Source organism: Trachypithecus francoisi, unplaced genomic scaffold (genome assembly GCF_009764315.1).
Source record: "Trachypithecus francoisi isolate TF-2019V2 unplaced genomic scaffold, Tfra_2.0 Lachesis_group13, whole genome shotgun sequence".
NCBI lineage: Eukaryota > Metazoa > Chordata > Mammalia > Primates > Cercopithecidae > Trachypithecus > Trachypithecus francoisi.
This window is the reverse complement of record NW_022681458.1, coordinates 40,042,884-40,061,904: the sequence shown is the minus strand read 5'-3', so window position 1 is coordinate 40,061,904 and position 19,021 is coordinate 40,042,884. Positions and strand designations below refer to the sequence as shown.

Below are 19,021 nucleotides of genomic sequence, written 5' to 3'. Positions count from 1 at the left end.
AAATATATCAAGTGACTAGAACTCAGCATGCTCTTTAACAACAGGAATCTAATTAATTGAAATATCTGTCATGAAAAATGTTTTTCTAATGATACATACAACATGGATAAATCTCATAATTATGCTGGAAGAAAGTCAGACAAAAAAAGAGTACATAGTTTATGACTTCATTTATATAAAATTCTAGAAAATGTCCACTTATCTATGGTGACAGAAAGTAGATCAGTGGTTGCCTGGAGTTAAGGGAGGAATTACTAAGGGGCAGGAGAAAAGTTTTTGGAATGATGAATATGTTCATTATTTTGACTGTGGTGATGGTTTTACAAACGCATATCAAAAGTGGTTAAATTGTACACTTGAAATGTGTAATCTGATGCATGTTAATTATATTTAAACAAAGCTGTTTACTTTTTTAAAAAGGTAACTGTTTAAAGTAATACGCTAATAACATATTGTAGAGTCTATAACATAAGTAGAAGGAGAATGTTTCGCAGTAGCACGAAGGCCAGGAGTGGGGAAATGGGCATACACTGGTGTAAGGCTTTTGTATTACACAGGAAATAGTAACATATGGCTTGAAGATAGACTGTGATGAGTTAAAGAAGTATATTATAAACCTGAAACCAACCAATTAAAAAACTCAAGAATTACAGATAATAAACCAATGAAGAAGATGAAATGAAATAATACAAAACAGGGTTTTTTAATCCTGGAAAATTAACATTTTGGGACAGTTATTGCTTCGTCATGTGCATTGTAGGATCTTTTACCCACTAAGTGCCAGTGGAATCTCTTCCCCAGACCCTCTCCAGTTTTATCCAAAATGTCTCCAGACATTGCCAGATGCCCCAGCGGTCTGGGAGGAGGGGGTGCAAAAATCATCCCTGGTTGAGAACCACTGATACAACAGATGCTCAACTTCACTCATAATTAAAACAAAAATATAAACAAAAAAAAGTTCATCACTAGATTAGCAAACATCAAGTTTTATTATATTCTTTGCTGGAGATGGTGTAGAGAAAGAAGCACTCTTAAACCCTGTTGATAAAAGTGCAAATTGGGGCTGGGCATGGTGACTCACACCTGTAATCTCAGCACCTTATTAGGAGGCTGAGGCAGGCGATCACTTGAGGTCCGGGGTTCCAGACCAACCTGGCCAACATGGTGAAACCCCGTCTCTACTACAAATGCAAAAATTAGCTGGGTGTGGTGGCAGGTGCCTGTAATCCCAGCTACTTGGGAGGCTGAAGCGGGAGAATCGCTTGAGCCTGGGAGGCGGAGGTTGCAGTGAGCCAAGATTGCGCCACTGCACTCCAGCCTGGGTGACACAGCAAGACTCTGTCTTAAAAAAAAAAAAAAGTACAAAGGGTACAAGCTTTCAGAAGGCTATTTGGCAATGTCTACCAAACTTTTAAATGCACACATGCTGTAACTTAGCAGCTCTACCACCAGGAATTTACACAATGGATATACTCACTAAGTGTGCCAAGATGTAGCGATACAGATGCCCATACAGTATTGGTTTGGGGGGGAAAAAGAAGCACACACCACACAACTGGAACTAAACGTCTATAAATAAATAGTTTAATAACAGTGGAACATACAAAGGAATGTAATGTACTAAATATATGTGCATACTTAAAAAAAATCAGGAACTGTCATTAGTAAAACTGTTCAATTCTACTTATTTGGTTTATATCAAGACAGTCTCTGCTTGGCAACTTGTGGCTTCCATGTATAGTTAATTCATTCTCATGTCTACTCTTCACAGGCATCATAAATATTCAATGTTTTACAAGAGAGTTACCCTCAAGAAGTAGAAAGGAACAAAGTAAATAAAGGAGACTGAAAATGGTTACTGTAGCAGAAGAATGGAGAAGCGTTTTGAGCAAATCCTAGGGAGAAGAGTTTCAGAGATAGAATGTGAACAGAATTAAACATTATACAAAAGTCAAAAGGAAAATTCGGTTTATTAAAAAAGGGGTAAGGGACCATAAAATCAATGACAACTTTCCAGAAACCAGTTCAGCCAAGAGACTGGATCCAAAGACAGGCTGCAAGGTGTCAGGAAGTGAGATGGTAAGAGTGGCGTTCAGTGAGTACAGACCAGGATTTCCCAACACCTAGACTTTCAGATCCCCATAAATTAGTAAAATTTCAAACATTTCTGTGGTTATTGGCATGGGTTTTCCATTTCTTACCAATTTCTATTACTTTGTAAATGATAAAACATTTTACTAAAAAAAAAAAAAAAAAGAGATATAATAAATAGCAGTCCTTCCCAAAAGAGGAGTTTATAATTTTATGTTGGAATAACAATAGCAACACCACCACCACCACCACACACACACACACACACACACATATATGAGACAGAGTCTTGCTCTGTTGCTCTGTCACCCAGGCTGGTGTGCAGTGGTGCAATCATAGCTCACTATAGCCTTGAACTCCTGGCCTAAGTGATTCTCCTTCCTGCCTCAACTCGCAAAGCACTGAGGTTACAGGCATGAGCCACTAAACCCAGCCCTGATTTTTCTATATTTGAACTCAGAAAATTTTAATAAATACTTTAAGATTCTGGTACTGATACATGCTGAATAAATGTGAGTGAACCCTAAAAACATGCTAAGTAGAAGAAGCCAGCCACATGATTCCATTTATATAAAATATCCAAAATAGGCAAATCCACAGTGAAAAAGCCAATTAGTAGTTATCAGGAACTAGGGAGAGGGGAGGATAGGGAGTGACTGCTTAATGCATATGGGAATTCCTTTTAGGATGATGAAAATTTGATCAATTACAGCTGGTTCGATGGCAGTGGATGATCAGAACTTATTAACATTAGTGTCATTAAAGTTGGTAGATAGTCCCTCACTGCTAAATTTGGCTTAAAAATAAATTTTTAAAAAAATTTGATGAATTAGTGGTGATGGTGGCACAACATTGTAAATATACTACAATAAATTTCACTGAATTATATACTTTAAGGTGGTTAAAATGGCAAATTTTACATGTCTTTTACTGTAACTAAGTACTGCACTATATAACACAAAGTATTTAGTACACAATTTAAAAAGTGATAGGGAAATGCTTAGATCAATAATCATGTATTCCAAGTGTATTTTAAATAAAATCAGTCGGTAAAAAAGAAAAAAAGATTATATTTCATATACATAACTATTTTCTTGAAATGTTTGCCAGCATAGTAATCTGTGTTAGCCAGTGCAACATGAAGTAAAGCTCTAATATATTAATTTGCATACTTTAATTTTAATTCCAGTTGTCAAAAATTCATTTTTCATATTCCAGGAAAAGTCCATTGTATACAACTGAATTCTTTTCCACATATCGTATCATCCAGAATTGTCATCCCTAAACCAGTCACTATAAAAGAAATGGAATTATAATGAATCAAACCAATAAAGAGTCACACCTTGAACCTGGAAGGAAGAAGAAAGCAATCTTCCCTGAAGTACACAATTGCTTGCTACCTGAGCAAAATCAGAACTAGGGCCTCTGCCAACCAAGAAGGGGGGAAATGATCATTTTTGGGTAGAGAACCAAATATCACTTGCTATGTAAGTCTTTATGTCACATATAATTTTTATCAAGGTCTTTTAAATTCTAATACTCCAAAGACCTAGATTTATAGTTTAGGAATCTAGTAATACATTTAAAAAAAACAGAATGGCAACGGAAATCTAAGAATAAATGTGATAGTGTGTAACAGGCTATCTAGTGAATGATCAGCAAATCATGCACTAGTTTATAACTGTGCACTAGTGTATAACAGGCTATCTAGTGCATGGTCAGCAAATTTGGCCCACAGTCAAATTTGGCTTGCCACCTGTTTTTGTATAACCTGTGAGTTAAGAAGGACTTTTATACTTTCAAATGGCTGGAAGGCAAAGAATAATATTATGTGACATGTGACAATTATGAAATTCAATTTCCAGTGTCACAAAGGAAGTTTTATTGGAATACAGCCACACTAATTTAAGTATTGTCAATGGGTTGCTTTCAGGCTACAACAGTAGAGCTCAGTAATTTTAAGGACTTCATAGTCCACAGAACCTAGAATACTATGTGTCTCTTTACAGAAAAAGTTGACCAACACCTGTTCTACAGTAGAAAAATAGTTCAGTCATAAAATAACCATCTACTTAAATCAAAGATTTCCTAGATTAACTTCTTAAACAGGGTTTCCTTCCACATTTACATACTTGTAATTAGATCACTATTTCCACAGAATTTAGGTAAACAAAACAACAGACTCCTACTTTCTACATCCATAAGTGCATTTAAATGCTATTTTCAACTTCTAAGAAAGTTTTTTTTTTTTTTTTTTTTTGAGATGGAGTTTCACCCTTGCTGCCCAGGTTGGAGTGCAATGGTGCGATCTTGGCTCACTGCAACCCCTGGCCCCAGGTTCAAGCGATTCTCCTGCCTCAGCCTCCCAAGTAGCTCGGATTACAGCGCCTGCCACCATGCCTGGCTAATTTTTGTATTTTTAGTAGAGATGGGGTTTAACCATGTTGGCCGAGTTGGTCTCGAACTCCTGACCTCAGGTGATCCACCCGCCTCGGCCTCCCAAAGTGCTGGGATTACAGGCATGAGCCACCGTGCCCCACTCCAGAAGCATTTTTTTTTTTTAAAGTCGTAAGTTATATATTTGTTTGTGAAGAGAGAGAGAGAGACTGAAAAGGAATAGGATAAAAGCAAAGTATCTCTCATACTGGTCCACACTAATTCTCAAACAGAGCTGCGGTTCTTTTAATCATATTTGAATCAAAGACCACTGTGAAAAATCTAATGATAATTTTGAGAACTTATGCCTACCACTCTGTTATGCACTAGCTGATCTGAATATACATTTACATTACCATTTATTTTAGTTTCTATTTTTGTATTTATATATCTCACACAGGAACACAAAAATTATGTATGTTTCACCTATGGACTCTAGATCTTTGTTCTATAGCAGGGGTCCCCAACCCCTGCGCCATAGAACTGTATCCATCTGTGGCCTGTCAGGGACCAGGCTGCACAGCAGGAGGTGGGTGAGTGAAGCTTCATCTGCATTTACAGCCACGCCCCATCACTCGCATTACTGCCCGAGCTCTGCCTCCTGCCAGATCAGAGGTGGCATTAGATTCTCATAGGAGCTCGAAACTTATTGTGAACCGCGCATGGGAGGGATCTAGGTTGCCCACTCCTCATGAGAATCTAATGCCTGATGATCTGTCACTGTCTCCCATCACCCTCCCAAGGGACCGTCTGGTTGCTGGAAAATAAGCTTTGGGCTCCCGCTGATTCCACATTATGGTGAGTTGTATAATTATTTCATTACATATTACAGTGTAATGATAATAGCAATAAAGTGCATAGTAAATGTAATGTGCTTGAATCATCCCCAAATCACCCTCCCCATCTCCACTGGTCCGGGGAAAAATTGTCTTCCACGAAACCAGTCTTTGGTGGCAGAAAGGTTGGGGACCTCTGTTCTAGAAAACTGCTTTGCAAATTAACTTTGGAGGTTTTGTTAATGGTTTAGTCTTAATTCTTGCATACCAGAATAGAGAAAACCAAGTTGAACTAAGAACTAAGTCCATCTAAAGAGTTATGCAGGAAAAATGCTGACTTCCAGGGTAATTCAGGAACCTGTCCAGCCTGCAGACTGCACTAGGTCAAGGGTGATCTGGCAATGGTATGCTCTTCCTGGGGACTTTTTAGATCTAAAATAAGCCCTTTGAACATGCCCTGTCTAAATCTGAGCTCCTCAGAAAGATCAGCTTGGAGTAGCAGTACTGAACATAGTACCGTGGATGTGGCCTGACATTAGACAAGTCTGAATTTTAACCTTATTTACTGCTTTCTGACCTTGGGCCCATTATTTAACATTTCTGAGTCTCATTCCTCATTTTCAAAGTGGGGATATTAATAACTACCCTTTATAAGAAGGGTCAGACATGAGAATTAAATAAAAATGACAAATTCCTAGCTTGGTACCCAACATACAGTAGACACTCAAATGCGTACTCCTGTTAGTTTCCCCCTAGCTATCAGCCCTGAGAAAAAGATGATGTCTTCTGTCTAATATTACTTTTTATTATTATACTTTAAGTTCTAGGGTACATGTGCACAATGTGCAGCCTTGTTACATATGTATACATGAGCCATGTTGGTGTGTTGCACCCATTAACACGTCATTTACATTAAGTATTTCTTCTAATGTTATCCCTCTCCCCTCCCCCAACCCGACGACAGGTCCCGGTGTGTGATGTTCCCCACCCCGTATCCAAGTGTTCTCATTGTTCAATTCCCAACTATGAGTGAGAACATGCGGTGTTTGGTTTTCTGTCCTTGGCGATAGTTTGCTCAGAATGATGGTTTCCAGCTTCATGGTGTCCCCACAAAGGACATGAACTCATCCTTTTTTAGGGCTGCATAGTATTCCATAGTGTATATGTGCCATATTTTCTTAATCCAGTCTATCATTGATGGACATCTGGGTTGGTTCCAAGTCTTTGCTATTGTGAACAGTGCCACAATAAACATACGTGTGCATGTGTCTTTATAGCAGCATGATATATAATCCTTTGGATTTATACCCAGTAATGGGATGGCTGGGTCAAATGGTATTTCTAGTTCTAGATCCCTGAGGAATCACCACACTGTCTTCCACAATGGTTGAACTAGTTTACAGTCCCACCAACAGTGTAAAAGTGTTCCTATTTCTCCATATCCTCTCCAGCATCTGTTGTTTCCTGACTTTTTAATGATCGCCATTCTAACTAGTGTGAGATGGTATCTCATTGTGGTTTGCATTTCTCTGATGGCCAGTGATGATGAGCAGTTTTTCACGTGTCTGTTGGCTGCATAAGTGTCTTCTTTCGAGAAGTGTCTGTTCATATCCTTTGCCCACTTTTTGATGGGGTTATTTGATTTCTTCTTGTAAATTTGTTTAAGTTCTTTGTGGATTCTGGATATTAGCCCTTTGTCAGATGAGTAGATTGCAAAAATTTTCTCCCATTTTGTAGGTTGCCTGTTGACTCTGATGGTAGTTTTTTTTTGCTGTGCAGAAACTCTTTAGTTTAATTAGATCCCATTTGTCTATTTTGGCTTTTGTTGCCATTGCTTTTGGTGTTTTAGTCATGAGGTCCTTGCCTATGCCTATGTCCTGAATGGAATTGCCTAGGTTTTTTTCTAGGGGTTTTACGGTTTTAGGTCTAACATTTAAGTCTTTAATCCATCTTGAATTAATTTTTGTATAAGATGTAAGGAAGGGATCCAACTTCAGCTTTCTACATATGGCTAGCCAGTTTTCCCAGCACCATTTATTAAATAGGGAATCCTTTGCCCATTATTTGTTTTTGTCAGGTTTGTCAAAGATCAGAAGGTTGTAGATGTGTGGTATTATTTCTGAGGGCTCTGTTCTGTTCCATTGGTTTATATCTCTGTTTTGGTACCAGTACCATGCTGTTTTGGTTACTGTAGCCTTATAGTATAGTTTGATGTCAGGTAGCGTGATGCCTCCAGCTTTGTTCTTTTGGCTTAGGATTGTCTTGGCAATGTGGGCTCTTTTTTGGTTCCATATGAACTTTAAAGTAGTTTTTTCCAATTCTGTGAAGAGTCATTGGTAGCTTGATGGGGATGGCATTGAATCTATAAATTACCTCGGGCAGTATGGCCATTTTCACAATATTGATTCTTCCTATCCATGAGCATGGAATGTTCTTCCATTTGTGTCCTCTTTTATTTCATTGAGTAGTGATTTGCAGTTCTCCTTGAAGAGGTCCTTCACATCCCTTGTAAGTTGGATTCCTAGGTATTTTGTTCTCTTTGAAGCAATTGTGAATGATAGTTCACTAATGATTTGGCTCTCTGTCTGTTATTGGTGTATAGGAATGCTTGTGATTTTTGCACATTGATTTTGTATCCTGAGACTTTGCTGAAGTTGCTTATCAGCTTAAGATTTTGAACTGAGACAATGGGGTTTTCTAAATATGAAATCATGTCATCTGCAAACAGGGACAGTTTGACTTCCTCTTTTCCTAATTGAATATCCTTTATTTATTTCTCCTGTCTGATTGCCCTGGCCAGAACTTCCAACACTATGTTGAATAGGAGTGGTGAGAGAGGACATCCCTGTCTTTGTGCCAGCTTTCAAAGGGAATGCATCCAGTTTTTGCCCATTCAGTATGATATTGCCTGTGGGTTTGTCATGAATAGCTCTTATTATTTTGAGATACATCCCATCAATACGTAGTTTATTGAGAGTTTTTAGCATGAAGGGCTGTTGAATTTTGTCAAAGGCCTTTTCTGCATCTACTGAGATAATCATGTGGTTTTTGTCTTTGGTTCTGTTTATATGATGGATTACGCTTATTGATTTGCATATGTTGAACCAGCCTTGCATCCCAGGGATGAAGCCAACTTGATCATGGTGGATAAGCTTTTTGATGTGCTGCTGGATTCCGTTTGCCAGTATTTTTTTGAGGATTTTTGCATCGATGTTCATCAGGGATACTGGTCTAAAATTCTCTTTTTTTGTTGTGTCTCTGCCAGACTTTGGTATCAGAATGATGCTGGCCTCGTAAAAAGAGTTAGGGAAGATTCTCTCTTTTTCTATTGATTGGAATAGTTTCATAAGGAATGGTACCAGTTCCTCTTTGTACCTCTGGTAGAATCTGGCTCTGAATCCATCTGGTCCTGGACTTTTTTTGGTTGGTACGCTATTAATTATTGCCTCAATTTCAGAGCCTGTTATCGGTCTATTCAGGGATTCAACGTCTTCCTGGTTTAGTCTTGGCAGGGTGTATCCGTCCAGGAATTTATCAATTTTTTTCTGGATTTTCTGGTTTATTTGCATAGAGGTGTTTATAGTATTCTCTGATGGTAGTTTGTATTTCTGTGGGATCGGTGGTGATATCCCCTTTATCATTTTTTATTGTATCTATTTGATTCTTCTCTCTTTTCTTCTTTATCAGTCTTGCTAGCAATCTATTTTGTTGATCTTTTCAAAAAACTAGGTCCTGGATTCATTGATTTTTTGAAGGGTTTTTTGTGTCTCTATCTCCTTCAGTTCTGCTCTGATCTTAGTTATTTCTTGCCTTCTGCTAGCTTTTGAATGTGTTTGCTCTTGCTTCTCTAGTTCTTTTAATTGTGATGTTAGGGTGTCAATTTTAGATCTTTCCTGCTTTCTCTTGTGGGCATTTAGTGCCATAAATTTCCCTCTACACACTGCTTTAAATGTGTCCCAGAGATTCTGGTATGTTGTGTCTTTGTTCTCATTGGTTTCAAAGAACATCTTTATTTCCGCCTTCATTTTCTTATTTACCCAGTAGTTATTCAGGAGCAGGTTGTTCAGTTTCCATGTAGTTGTGTGGTTCTGAGTGACTTTCTCAAGCCTGAGTTCTAATTTGATTGCACTGTGGTCTGAGAGACAGTTTGTTAGTTTCCGTTTTTTTGTTTGTTTTGAGACGGAGTCTCGCTTTGTCGCCCAGGCTGGAGTGCAGTGGTGTGATCTCCAAACACTGCAAGCTCCGCCTCCTGGGTTCATGTCATTCTCCTGCCTCAGCCTCCCAAGTAGCTGGGACTACAGCTGCCCACCACCACACCTGGGTAATTTTTCTACTTTTAGTAGAGATGGGGTTTCACCGTGTTAGCCAGGATGGTCTTGGTCTCCTGACCTCGTGATCCATCCGCCTCAGCCTCCTAAAGTGCTGGGATTATGGGCGTGAGCCTCCACACCTGGCCTAGTTTCTGTTTTTTTTTACATTTGCTGAGGAGTGCTTTACTTCCAACTATGTGGTCAATTTTGGAATAAGTGCGATGTGGTGCCCAGAAGAATGTATATTCTGTTGATTTGGGGTGGAGAGTTTTATAGATGTCTACTAGGTCTGCTTGGTGCAGAGCTGAAATCAAGTCCCGGATATACTTGTTAACTTTCTGTCTCGTTGATCTGTCTATTGTTGACAGTGGGGTCTTAAAGTCTCCCATTATTATTGTGTGGCAGTCTAAGTCTCTTTGTAGGTCTCTAAGGACTTGCTTTATGAATCTGGGTGCTCCTGTATTAGGTGCATATATACTTAGGACAGTTAGCTCTTCTTGTTGAATTGATCCCTTTACTATTATGTAATGGCCTTCTTTATCTCTTTTGATCTTTGATGGTTTAAAGTCTGTTTTATCAGAGACTAGATTGCAACCCCTGCTTTTTGCTGTTTTCCATTTGCTTGGTAGATCTTCCTCCATCCCTTTATTTTGAGCCTATGTGTTTCTCTGCACGTGAGATGGGTCTCCTGAATACAACAGACTGATAGGTCTTGACTCTTTATCCAATTTGCCAGTCTGTCTTTTAATTGGAGCATTTAGCCCATTTACATTTAAGGTTAATATTGTTATGTGTGAATTTGATCCTTTCATTATGATGTTAGCTGGTTTCTTTGCTTGTTAGTTGGTGCAGTTTCTTCCTAGCATCAATGGTCTTTACAATTTGGCATGTTTTTGCAGTGGCTGGTACCAGTTGTTCCTTTCCGTGTTTAGTGGTTCCTTCAGGAGTTCTTGTAGGGCAGGCCTGGTGGTGACAAAATCTCTCAGCATTTGCTTGTCTGTAAAGGATTTTATTTCGCCTTCACTTATGAAACTGCGTTTGGCTGGATATGAAATGCTGGGTTTAAAATTATTTTTCTTAAGAATGTTGAATATTGGCCCCCAGTCTCTTCTGTCTTGTAGAGTTTCTGCTGACAAATCCGCTTTTAGTCTGTTGGGCTTCCCTTTGTGGGTAACCCGACCTTTCTCTCTGGCTGCCCTTAACATTTTTTCCTTCATTTCAACTTTGGTGAATCTGACAATTATGTGTCTTGGAGTTGCTCTTCTTGAGGAGTATCTTTGTGGCGTTCTCTGTATTTCCTGGATTTGAATGCTGGCCTGCCTTGCTAGGTTGGGGAAGTTCTCCTGGATAATATCCTGAAGAGTGTTTTCCAACTTGGTTCCATTCTCCACGTCACTTTCAGGTACACCAATGAGACGTAGATTTGGTCTTTTCACATAGTCCCATATTTTCTGGAGGCTTTGTTCATTTCTTTTTACTGTTTTTTCTCTAAACTTCTCTTCTTGCTTAATTTCATTCATTTGATCTTCAATCAGTGATACCCTTTCTTCCACTTGATGGAATTGGCTACTGAAGCTTGTGCATGCATCACATAGTTCTCATGCCATGGTTTTCTGCTCCATCAGGTCATTTAAGGTTTTCTCTATGCTGTTTATTCTAGTTAGCCATTTGTCTAATCTTTTTTCAAAGTTTTTAGCTTCTTTTCCATGGTTCAAACATCTTCCTTTAGCTCGAAGAAGTTTGTTATTACTGATCTTCTGAGGACTACTTCTGTCAACTTGTCAGTCATTCTCCGTCCAGCTTTGTTCTTTTGCTGGCGAGGAGCTGCGTTCCTTTGGAGGAGAAGAGGTGCTCTGATTTTTGGAATTTTCAGCTTTTCTGCTCTGGTTTCTCCCCATCTTTGTGGTTTTATCTACCTTTGGTCTTTGATGATGGTTAACTAGAGATGGGGTTTTGGTGTGGATGACCTCTACGTTTGTTAGTTTTCCTTCTAACAGTCAGGACCCTCAGCTACAGGTCTGTTGGAGTTTGCTGGAGGTCCACTCCAGACCCTGTTTGCCTGGGTATCACCAGCACAAGCTGCAGAACAGCAAATATTGCAGAACAGCAAACGTTGCTGCCTGATCCTTCTTCTGGAAACTTCGTCTCAGAGGGGCACCTGGCTGTATGAGGTGTCAGTCAGCCCCTACTGGGAGGTGTCTCCCAGTTAGACTACTCAGGGGTCAGGGACCCACTTGAGGAGGCAGTCTGTCTGTTCTCAGATCTCAAAGTCCGTGCTGGGAGAACCACTATTCTCTTCAAAGCTGTCGGACAGGGACGTTTAAGTCTGCAGAAGTTTCTGCTGCCTTTTGTTCAGCTATGCCCTGCCCCCAGAGGTGGAGTCTGCAGAGGCAGGTAGGCCTCCTTGAGCTGCAGTGGGATCCACCCAGTTTGAGCTTCTGGGCTGCTTTGCTTACCTACTCAAGCCTCAGCAATGGCGGACGCCCCTCCCCAAGCCTTGCTGCCACCTTGCAGTTCGATCTTGGACTGCTGTGGTAGCAGTGAGCAAGGCTCCGTGGGCGTGGGACCCTCTCAGCCAGGCGTGGGATATAATGTCCTGGTGTGCCCTTTGCTAAGAGTGCTGGAAAAGAGCAGTATTAGGGTGGGAGTTTCCCAATTTTCCAGGTACCGTCTGTCACAGCTTCCCTTGGCTAGGAAAGGGAATTCCTCAACCCCTTGCACTTCCCAGGTGAGGTGATGCCCCGCCCTGCTTTGGTTCACCCTCCGTGGGCTGCACCCACTGTCCAACAAGCCTTAGTGAGATGAACCTGGTACCTCAGTTGGAAATGCAGAAATCACCTCTCTTCTGCATCGCTCATGCTGGGAGCTATAGACTGGAGCTGTTCCTATTTGGCCATCTTGGAACCCCTCCCTGTCTAATATTTCTTAAATTTCTGGCTCAACAGCCAACTGTGTATTCAGAATGACTACCACGTTTGAGTATGGAGTAGATGCAGACTGAAGATTATCTCTGAGTAATCTTCACATAGAAGGACATAAAGCCTAAGAAACTATGCTCCTGCTAATAAAGTTTCAAGTGCCATAAAGCTGGGATTATCAAGAGTGATGATTACTAAAGCTCATTCCTTCATGGGTCTGAGGAAGGTTTGCTAATAACAAAAAAGTCTTAACTATACCTAGCATCTTTCTCCATAGCAGTGTGGCTACACATTTCCTGTTGGTGCTACAACAAATTACCACAAACTTAGTGGCTTAAAACAACATCAATTTATGATCTTACATTACTGGAGGTCAAGAAAAATGAAAAGGTTTCAATGGACCAAAACCAAGGTGTTAGAGAGTTTATGACCCCTCTCTCTGGAGGCTCTAGGGAAAAATCATTCCCTTGCCTTTTCTAGCTTTTAGAGTTGTATTACTTGGCTCAGGGTCTCTTCTACGATCTTCTATGCCAGCAGCATAGCATCTTCAAGTCTCTCTGCTTCTACCATCACACTGTCTTCTTCTGCTGTCAAGTCTCCTTTGCCTCACTCCTATAAGGACACCTGTGATGACATTTAAGGTCAAACTGGATAATCCAGCATAATCTTCCATCTCAAGATCCTTAATGTAGCCATGTCTGCAAAGTCCTTTTGGTATATAAGGTAATATTCACAGGATCCAGGGGATCAAGATCTGGATATCTTTGAGGGCCAGTATTAACCCTACCTCAGTGGTTAAGAATGTGGACTCTGGGCTGGGCGCGGTGGCTCAAGCGTGTAATCCCAGCACTTTGGGAGGCCGAGAAGGTCAGGAGATGGAGACCATCCTGGCTAACACGGTGAAACCCCGTCTCTACTAAAAATACAAAAAACTAGCCGGGCGAGGTGGCGGCGCCTGTAGTCCCAGCTACTCGGGAGGCTGAGGCAGGAGAATGGCGTGAACCCGGGAGGTGGAGCTTGCAGTGAGCTGAGATCTGGCCACTGCACTCCAGCCTGGGTGACCGAGCGAGACTCCGTCTCAAAAAGAAAAAAAAAAAAAGAATGTGGACTCTGGAACTAGAGTGCCTAAATTTGAACTCCAGCACCATCACTTACTGGTTGGGTAATCTTGGACAAATTACTTGACCTCATTTTTTCATCTGTTAAGTGGGCCTAATAACAGGATCTACTTTATGGGGATTAAGTGAATTATGAGAGGATAATAGTAGCAGCTACCTCAGAGGGTTACTGAGAAATAACACGAGTTAATACACGTAAAGGTCTTACAATAATGTCTTAGAATATAGTAAATGCTATGCAAGTACTGGTTGTTATTAATATTTCTATCACCAAAGTACGATTTTATAATAATAATTATTATTGTTATTGCACCTTACACAATGTTGGGCACAATCTAAGGCCTACTCTCAATTGCTTGATAGCATCTTCTTTCAACCTAAGAAAGAATTTACTTCCTGCTTTCTGATGAGTGACGTTAGCTTAGTGTGATTAATCATTCTCTTCCTGTCTCTCGGATGCATGAATAAACCAAAAGCTTATACAGAGTCCTAAATGCAGTAGAAACTAAACTTTGGCAAACACAAATGACGCATTTTCAGTGCCTTTCCTAATCTGTGCACACGTATTCTGTGCACTTTTTTCAGGGCCATCTACTTTCTTTGCCGGATCTTTATTCAGTCTTTTTAGGAACAACTTCACTGCTTTTCTTTATAAAACAACCAATCAGGCATGTATTATTTAACAAGAAGCCAGCCTTTGTAATCCATGCACATTAAGAAGAAAATAAAGCAAAATAACCAAGTAACTTATTTTAAGAAGCATAAGACTTAAAAAGAACAACCAAAACATGTCATTGACATAAATATTGCTGGCAGGACACAACATGGCTAATGACTTAGATAGTTTAGGCCAGCCATGGAACTAATTGGTCAACAGTGAATGCCTAAATATAGGCCTTGTGCCTAAAATATATCTCGCTGCTTCCTTAAAATAGGATACTCTGGCCAAAACAGCCTTATGGAGAAGGCTAAAACAACTCTGGGAAAGTTCACCTCTGCTGGGCGTAGAGCCTGGGATTGCAAAAAATGCAATTATTTAGTGAAACAGTTACACTGGAAATATATTCAAAATTTTAATTTTATAAGCAATGATTTGGGGATTAATTAAAAAACACATGGGCTGCTGAAATGCATGCAGGAACAGTGCCAATCACCAATTCAGCAATAGTTCTCTTAGGCAGTGGCAACCTAATCCAGACAAAAGATAAGTTAATTTTAAAAATGGTAATTTACCATGTCCTTATATAAAATAATATATTTTTGACAGAGACTCACTAATTTTAATGTATCTGGCTACATTACAAATAAAGTTTACCAAAAAACCACAGTAATTTAAAAACCAGATATTAAACCACTTAAAGACTCTATCATGGCTTCAGTGCTAAGAGCTGAGAAAAAAAGGCGGGCGGAGCATCACCAGCAAAATTCAGCCTGGATCGTGAGCAGCAGACCTCAGGAAGGCAGAGGCCACATATCACTATCCAGCTGCACCGATGCCACAGGAAAGCTACACTGGCTATATTCAGCACAGCCATTCTATCAGCAATTGTAAAGTTCACCCTGAGGAAATAGGATTTGTGACCAGCAAACATTTTGTCCTTCTTTTTAATTGTCATTTGACTTAAAGATAAGTAGGGTGTTCAGAATATGAAATATATGGAGCTCGCTCTACTTACAAACAGGCTGAATTCCAAAAGGCTGTTAAATCCATTAGTTTAAACGTCCAAAACCATCTGTGAGATTTAGTTTTATGGGGTCAGTATTTCCTCCTAGTTGAATATTTTGGGCATTTAAAAACCTGCCCTGTTTGTTTATAATGAATATCTGCTGAGGCAGGCAACCTCTCCCTGACACAATCTTCACCAACAGGAGAAGGGAGGTAACCTTTGGCAGCTAAGGAATCGCTATCAGAGCTTCACCTGCAGGTTAGAAAAGGCCTTGAATCCATGGTGCCAGCTGCAGTTTTTGATAAGTTTCCACAGCAGCACTTTAATTTACCATGCTTAAAGTTCTTGAAATCCTAACCTTCACCTTTGACTAAACAGGCACTCCACTTTAACTACAATCCTCCGCCAAAACCATTTCAGTCAGTCACATGTCTTCACCTCTGGCTGACTGTCAACTGCATGGGTACATCTTTTGTCACGCATCATGGGACTGTCCTTCATAATCATTCTTATCTTCCAATGATATATCTAATCGGTGTAAGTTTCTCACTTTCAAATTTTTACACTGTTTCTACTTTTGTGCCCATTAATCTATCACTAGCATTGCTTTCAGGGACAAAAATGGGATTTGTAATACAGAATACCTCAAAACAATGCACATATAAAACAAACATGCTATAAATAATAATAATGGCCGAGTTGAAAATATTCCTCTGTTGGTGATCAGCACAGCTAAATCCCTTGCTCTGGAGTATACTTTGTCCCTATCCATAAAGTTCGTAAGTTACAAGTTTTAAGCAGAAGAGTTTCAAAAGATTTATGAGAAAGTTAATCTACCATGCAAAGACTTTCTGTCCTATAGATTTATACCCCAAAATCATAATATTTTTGGATTATAGAATAAAAGAACACCAAACTCTTAAAGAAATTGCATAAGCAACTGAATAAGCAATATCAACATGTTTTCAAACTACACTTCTGGACAGGAATTCTATCTTTTGCTTGATGTCGCAGAGTGACATTATCAAAGGACATAGGAGATATATAAAAATGCTTAATACAGCATTGGCTAATATTTATACATCCCTAGTTTTATGCTTTGTCCCATCATCCATTTGTTTTCAAATTCACTGTTTCTATAAAAGGTCATGATTGGCTTAGAAATCTGAATAACAAAGCAAATTATTATTTGCCAGTCAAAAATAATTTAGCAATGGTCATATGTAGTTTAGTCAATAATTAGCTCAATAATACTAAAAGTAAACCTCAAACAGGTAGACTTCAGTCTCACATTTCATAAGGCATTCTTGATTTCTTTCTTTTTTTTTAAATTTGAGACAGGGTCTTACTCTGTTGCCCAGGTTGGAGTGCAGTGGCATGATCTCCGCTCACTGCAACACTCGCCTCCTGGGTTCAAGGGATCCTCCCACCTCAGCCTTCTAAGTAGCCTGGACTACAGGCACCTGCCACCATGCTCAGCTAATTTTTGTATGTCTTTGTAGAGATGGGGTTATACCACGTTGTCCAGGCTGATCTCGAAATCCTAAACTCAAGTGATCTGCCTGCCTTGATCTCCCAAAATGCTGGGTTTACAGGCATGAGCTACCATGCCTGGCCTTAATTTATTTCCTTAAAAGAAACAGCAACTTGACATAAACTCTACCTGAAATTCTGTAGTCTCTTAAGTGAGCAATATCTTCTCTCTGCCATTTGGCATAAAAGCTACTCAATGCTATATAATAATATTCAAATCTAACATTGCAAAGGCCTTTTCAAGATAGGTTTTTTTTATAACTTTTCAAGAATGGAGACTGAGTTTAGTAGGCATTATTCAAATATTTGAAAGTTAGATTAATGGAGAAAACAAGTGTTACTTAAAGGGTTATTATTACCAAATCATACCTAACAAAGTACACATTTTATTATCTTAACATCTGACAACAGTGCTTCTTATAGGAAAGAAATACCTTTTGTTTGGGAAAAGACTTGGAAAAGTCTCTTAAGGTAGAAGGTAAGGTTTCATAGCATCAGAAAGAAGGCTAAAAACTGCTCTGCACAAGACAGGGAAATAACTATTTTTTCTTTCTCCTAAAAGGGAGAGGGAAGAGAGAGAGGTCTCATGGAGATGGCAGGAGCTCAGAGAGAAGATTAGGAATCTACAGAAATCACAGAGAGGGTTTTGGCTTCCCCATATGAAACCTTCACATGCAATTGAAGGTTTACGGCAACTATTTCACTCTTGAAGGGTCTGGACACTCAGCTGACTCTTGGGTTGGACATATTAAAATATTACTTCACAAGGGCAGTTGCTGTCAATAATTTATATTCCAGGATATTAATAAAATATCATAGTTACTATATTTTTTATTTTTTAACAGAAAATTATGTCCTTTTGACTAAAGTAATGATTGAAAAAGAAAAAAAGAAAGTATAGGTCTTCAAAAATGAGTAATGCAGAGTAAATGGCATTACAGAGTTCATGGATTTCCTGTTCTCTTAACCAAAAATGGGGGAAAACATCTCAAGCAGAGGTATTTTATACAATAGAATCTGTGGGTACTAAAACATGTACTATACTTCTAGAACCAAATAAATCCTTCCTGAACAAGTCAGAAAGAATTTTCTTTCAATGATAACTGGCAAAATTTAGGCACTAGTTTCAATAAAAAGATACCACTGGCCGAAAACCTGAAAATACTTCACAGAAGATTAGAAACAGACTGAATAGATAACAATTGTGCTAACAGATTTAAGAATATTTCTGTATAATCTGTTCTTCAGAATTTATCCTCAAATAGCCAGGAAGACCCCTTGAAACAGCACTTTCACATAGCAATAAGGAAAACACAAATTTTAAAACAGCAACAAGTCAAGAAGAGGTAGAAAATCTATGGCCTTATTTCTCTTTGTCCTCTCTAACAACAAAACACAAGTTTGCTTTTGGTGGCTTAAGATGATTCTAGATCCTTCAGTTATTTAAAAATTATAGTCCTTAACGCCTTCAGAAGCAGAAGTCCCCATATGATCAGTGTCTAAAGGAAAACTATAGGCAATATAGCTCTTCAAGTCAACGAAGTAATCAGTGGCACCAGGACATACAATCTTACATGACCAGAACAGAGGGTAACTTAAAATGGCGGTGAGTGATGGTCAGGATAGAGGAACATTATAAGCACATATAATTCTAGATTTATTCTAGAATTATCTGCATATTAAAGACATAACCATTTTAGTAATTAATTTTACTAGGCTACAGACTTTCTAATTATAGTATGTTTAGACATAAGACTCATTGTTTTTCAAAACCAGTTGCCACAAACAACTCAAGGGCTTCGAAGATAAGGTTACTTTTTGAGGGAGAATTGACGTACAACAGATGCCTTTGGTTTGCCCATGAAATTCAGGGCAAATAAGAACAGGTAAATTTTTTGAGATATGGCTACTGGCTATCTGCAACCCAGGAAGTTATTAGATTCAGAGCTTGAAGGCTACAGTAAATAGGAAGCTGTGAAAATTGGGGAACTCTCTTCCTCCACCTACCTTTAATGGCTAGTATCCCCAGTTCTTCAGGATTCTCTCATGGGCCCTCTCTCTCTCCTTTCTCTCCTCTGGAATCTCATCTACTTCAAAGGCCTCAATTTCCAACTACACTTACTCTCCAAGTCTCTATCTTCAACCCAAATTGGCATTTTGTGACTTTATACT

At 39.2% G+C, this 19,021-nt stretch overlaps 1 protein-coding gene across 5 annotated transcripts in view; it reads right to left on the bottom strand.

Moving 5' to 3' along the window:
• The window catches only part of TRAK2 (trafficking kinesin protein 2), a 102,261-nt gene that overhangs the window by 69,842 nt on the left and 13,398 nt on the right, over positions 1 to 19,021 (bottom strand). The window contains exon 1 of one of the 5 annotated variants that reach the window (XM_033230706.1): positions 15,326 to 15,465. The exons of the other annotated variants lie outside the window; for them this stretch is intronic. The gene's annotated coding sequence lies outside the window, so the exon portion shown is untranslated. Of the gene's footprint in view, positions 1 to 15,325; positions 15,466 to 19,021 lie in introns of those variants that run through there. 5 annotated transcript variants of the gene reach the window in all.